The 5,145-nt window shown below is 39.4% G+C and overlaps 1 long non-coding RNA gene across 1 annotated transcript in view; it reads right to left on the bottom strand.

Moving 5' to 3' along the window:
• The window catches only part of LOC148654582 (uncharacterized), a 30,381-nt gene extending 27,818 nt beyond the window's left edge, over positions 1 to 2,563 (bottom strand). The window contains exon 1 of the long non-coding RNA XR_015941497.1: positions 2,394 to 2,563. This is a non-coding gene — a long non-coding RNA (uncharacterized LOC148654582). The remainder of the gene's footprint in view (positions 1 to 2,393) is intronic.
• Positions 2,564 to 5,145: the final 2,582 nt, after the last annotated feature.

Below are 5,145 nucleotides of genomic sequence, written 5' to 3' on the forward strand. Positions count from 1 at the left end.
TGACGCAGCTACCCACCTGAACTATAGTGTTGTATGTATGTTTGTATGATCTATAATTATTTTATTAACTATCCAATCAGGAACTGCTAGAAGTTTAAAACACTGGCTCTTCAGTAACAACTACTATATCCACTCATGGCAGAATGAGGCACCAGAAATGGTGCTGCAACATGCTCATGTGCACAGTTACTGTGGACACGCTGTAAGTCGGTGCTGGACACAAGAGCTAGCTCCTGTTGGAGGAGGGACACTTCTGTCACTGACATTGTTGCAAGCCCTCAGTCTTCTGCTGAGAGTCAGCACAGTCCCTGTTGAACAATCCTTTCTTTTCTTCGGCACTGCACAGCCAAGCACGTGATGCTGCCTTGGAAACCCACGGAAAACCGGCTAGTGCCATCAAGACCCAAGATCTCAAAACCCCCTTTTGAGACCCCCTCAAAACCCCCTTCAAATGAGCACCTTTTGAGACACTCCAGAGCCCTGCAAATGTATGATAGTGACCCTGAAGTTTTTGATGACTTTCCACATCTAGAGAGTGTGGGAAATGAGTGTTGGATGTGTTGTTAATAATACTGTAACTTTAACTCAATGGAAGTTATATTAAAGTTATATAAGGCAGTAGTTGACCTTGCTGTATATGCAATTTTCTAGTCAGCTTTGATTCCCAAAGTATTCAAAATGCTGAAATTACAATTACCTCTTCAAAAATAACAATTCCAAGAACCCAAGGACACAAGTTAAAAGATGATTACAATCATTCAGGAGACACGTCTCTCCACCAGTCTACACAACACATCCTAACCATGTTGTTGTTGCTGACACTGAAATCCTCTAAGGAACCGTTTTTTAGGTTATTTTAATCACTAAGATCCTAGCAGCCAAATGAGCGAGAAAGGATGGAAAACCTGTTTTTTTTCTGTAACCTTTCTTGCGTTCTGCATAAGTAAGACTGTGAGAAAATGAATATCAGGAAATTGTGAACTTACATTCTATTGTGAAAATACCCTTTATTGCATAGTTGTTTCCTGGCTGGCACTATGATCTTTGTGTGATATGACCTTGCCATTCTTTGAAAATAATGTTCCACAACATTCTCACACTCAAGTTCAGCAATAGCTGCATTTTCATTAAAATGCTATAGTTACTCCTTTGAAAATACTGTAATATGTTTTATGTTACTTTACGTTACATTGCAGACAACAGTGAAGATTATCTCGATTTAAACATCATCATGCTCTATTTGACTTGTAACAGAGCCAGATGGACAAAGGACATTGGGTGCACAGGCCGGGCACATCTGGTAAATTACTCCATCATGCTGCTTTCAGCCGGGCTAATATCACACTGTGTGATCATTTTATCTGTCAGATTAGCAATTATCACAATTAAAAAGCCTTATAGAGGTTCTCAACTACAGCTAAGAAACCCTGAAAACACAATTTTCTACTGTTATTTTTGCCTCCATTGCATTCAATGAACTCATCGTGATCAGTGGAGTTCCCAAGTACATGCAGAGGCTCTTTCTGAATGTCTCTGTAACTGATGATAAAAACCACATCGGCCCTTCGACCTATATGCATTCCGGATAATTCAGTCGCATGCGCATGAGTAAAGCAGAATCCATCTCTGTTTGTTGCAGCATGGCTTTATTGCTCAATATCAAATAGTAGCTACAAGATAAATCACCTAAGACACTCAAACCATGATAGCTGTCAGAGAATCTGAATATGGCTATCAAAAGTCAGTTTTTTAAAAAGTCTTTTCAAGACAAATTGGACAGTTTTGGTAAAGGCAGACCTAAACCCACCTTATCAGCTAGATAGTGATAAAACCCCTTATACTGGTGTAACACTTATTATGCAACATATTGTAATACATATTGCACCTCATTAGAACTTCACTTTGCCTGAAACAGTAAATGTAAAAATAATGGATGCTCTAAAAAGTTTTTTTTTACAAAACCCAAAATAGAAGAATGTCAGTGGATTCCTAATTTGGAAATATATCAAAAAGTGTTTCAAGATGTGCTACAGTATATGACCTTTGTACAAAACAAAGTAAGTGTGTCAAAGAAGAAAATGCTAAAGTTCTACAACTAGTAAAAGATACAAAGGGGTTTGCGGAAAATATGAGATGAATACTTGCAGATGTGTAGTACTCACAAGGAAAATTAAGTTAAATGTTTATATAATGGCTTTTACATATATATTTTGGAAATACAATTCCTTTACTTACTGCAGCTAATCCTTACACTGACATCCTTTCCAACACTGGACTGGTTGACTTTACTTAAGACCTCAGCATTTGCACCACCATTTGAATTTGAATATAAAGACATAAAGATTTGCTATTTTAAAAAAACACAGCGTAAATAAACCTTTCAAATATCTTACTTTGTGTGGTTGATGTGTTTGCCATTCGTCCTCTCAGTGCAGCCCTGTTCCTCTGTTTATCTGACTGTGTGTCTGCCAGTGTGAATCGTTCACGTTTCCAAGTGCCTGACAGCCTCGATGTGTGTGCCGGTCTTGCTCAGCGTCTGTCAGCACAGCGGGGTGTCACCTCATTCTCCCTCCTTTTGTCTGGAAGTTTCCACATTCCTATAATTCTCATATTCATTTGGAGTATAACATTTCTGCTTTTGGCTCCTTTTTTTAGAACATCTTACTGCTGTCAAGTTTAAAAAAAATAAAATACTGAACCTCTCCTTCAACAAAAAACAAAGGTGGAATTCAAACCCGTGCTGATACTGTACTGTATATGACCATTAGTGCTTAACCCATTAACGTAATCACTTGATCACCCAAGCTGATGAACTGTAAAAGGTCAAGGCAGGTTACATCACTCCAAACTCCTAAATACTAGAAACAGAGCTGTGAAAACTGCAGCCATTGTGTACGGGTGATTAATATCAAACACTACAAAAGCAGTGCCATAAAAACTAGAAACAGGAATGCTAAAGAGAGAAACCTTCTGTTTTATACCAGAAAGCTGCTGAATACATGTGAAAGGACTTTAATACTACACAGAGAACGACAGGTCAATACTGGCACATCAATTCACTTAAAGACTGTGAGTACTGAGCGCATTAATTTGTTTGGTGTAGTCAAATGTAAAGGAACTTATTCATCATGCATCAACTAGTTTCTGGTTGAGCTCCTGTTTCTCACAGTGGTGTGAATTCCTCAAGATAATTTAAAAGATAAAAAAGAAACACACTGCTGCATTGCTCAGAAATTGTAGTTTACAATGAAAAGATATGGGATAAACTGGAAGAATATGTATTCCTTCTCAGACAGAATATGATGGAGGCACAGCACGCCACTTACTGCTTCAGTGCCACTGCTGTAATAGTCTCACTGCTTGAGTGTCACAGTGATGTTATAGACACTCACTGCTTGAGTGTCACAGTGCTGTAATAGACATTCACTGCTTCAGTGTCAGTGCTGTAATAGACACTGCTTCAGTGTCACAGTGCTGTAATAGACATTCATTGCTTCAGTGTCACTGCTGTAATAGTCTTACTGCTTCAGTGTTACAATGCTGTAATGCTGTCTCACTGCTTCAGTATCACAGTGCTGTAATAGTGACTCACTGCTTCAGTGTCACAGTGCTGTAATGGTGTCTCACTGCTTCAGTGTCACAGTGTTGTAATAGTGTCTCACTGCTTCAGTATCACAGTGCTATAATAGTGACTCACTGCTTCAGTGTTACAGTGCTGTAATACTGTCTCACTGCTTCAGTATCACAGTGCTGTAATAGTGTCTTACTGCTTCAGTGTCACAGTGCTGTAATACTGTCTCACTGCTTCAGTGTCACTGCTGTAATAGTGACTCATTGCTTCAGTGTCACTGCTGTAATAGTCTTACTGCTTCAGTGTTACGGTGCTATAATCCTGTCTCACTGCTTAAGTATCACAGTGCTGTAATAGTGACTCACTGCTTCAGTGTCACAGTGCCGTAATGGTGTCTTACTGCTTCAGTGTCACAGTGCTGTAATAGTGAGTCACTGCTTCAGTGTCACAGTGCCGTAATGGTGTCTCACTGCTTCAGTGTCACAGTGCTATAATAGTGACTCACTGCTTCAGTGTCACAGTGCTATAATAGTGACTCACTGCTTCAGTGTCACAGTGCTGTAATAGTGACTCACTGCTTCAGTGTCACAGTGCTATAATAGTGACTCACTGCTTCAGTGTCACAGTGCTGTAATAGTGACTCACTGCTTCAGTGTCACAGTGCTGTAATAGTGATTCACTGCTTCAGTATCACAAGTGTTTTAAGAAATGATTCCTGTTTCAGTGTCACCATGCTGTGATAGTGGTACAGATTGTGCTAATAGTGACATCTGTGACTCAAAATGCTCAAGATTTTGGGAAATGACTCAATCACAAATTGAGTCGACTCCATGTTTACTTCTCGACATCCTCAGTGCTCTTGCAGTTAATTTTCAATAGTGTTACCAGACCCTTGTGCAGTTAACCTTTAAAATGTTTCCTGGATTGGATTTGTCAAGTCTTTGGGGTTTTTGCGTGCCTGAATCCATGCCATCTGCCTGAATAAGATTAGTCTTGTGCTCTTTTTTATGCTGCCCCTAAAGCAGGTACTGTATACTTGGTCCTCAGAGATCCCTGAGTCCCCCTGGTTTTTGTTACAACTTACTAGTACCAATGAGCACTGGGCCTTTAATTAGCATACTAATTGATGTCTTTAACTGGTCTGCTTAGTCAACTTTTCCAACAACACTAGCACACAGGAATTAATGCACTCTCTAGAATTTACCACTGCTCTATTGCAGCTATATTTTTTATTCATACAAAGCACAATACACCAAATGAAGTCTACCTAATGTATTGAATGACATTTTAAATTTTACACTTCTAATGATGTTATCTTTTGCCAGCATTCCTCATACACATTACCTAAACATTAGAGGTCAGAACTCAAATTACATAATAAAGCCTATCAGTAATGTCAAAACCACGTTTTCTGCAATAGGAACCTTGTATTTGTACTTATTCAATCCTCAAACGTCAACCAGCCAGCCAGCCAGCCCCTGCAACTACCGATCTTATTGACTCATTCCTCTGCAGATCTGAGCTCCTTTCGTTTGTCCTGGAAGCACAACATCCAGGCGCGCTAAAATCGCGCA

The sequence above is a fragment of the Lepisosteus platostomus genome, chromosome 9 (assembly GCF_059453375.1).
Source record: "Lepisosteus platostomus isolate fLepPlt1 chromosome 9, fLepPlt1.hap1, whole genome shotgun sequence".
Classification (NCBI taxonomy): domain Eukaryota; kingdom Metazoa; phylum Chordata; class Actinopteri; order Semionotiformes; family Lepisosteidae; genus Lepisosteus; species Lepisosteus platostomus.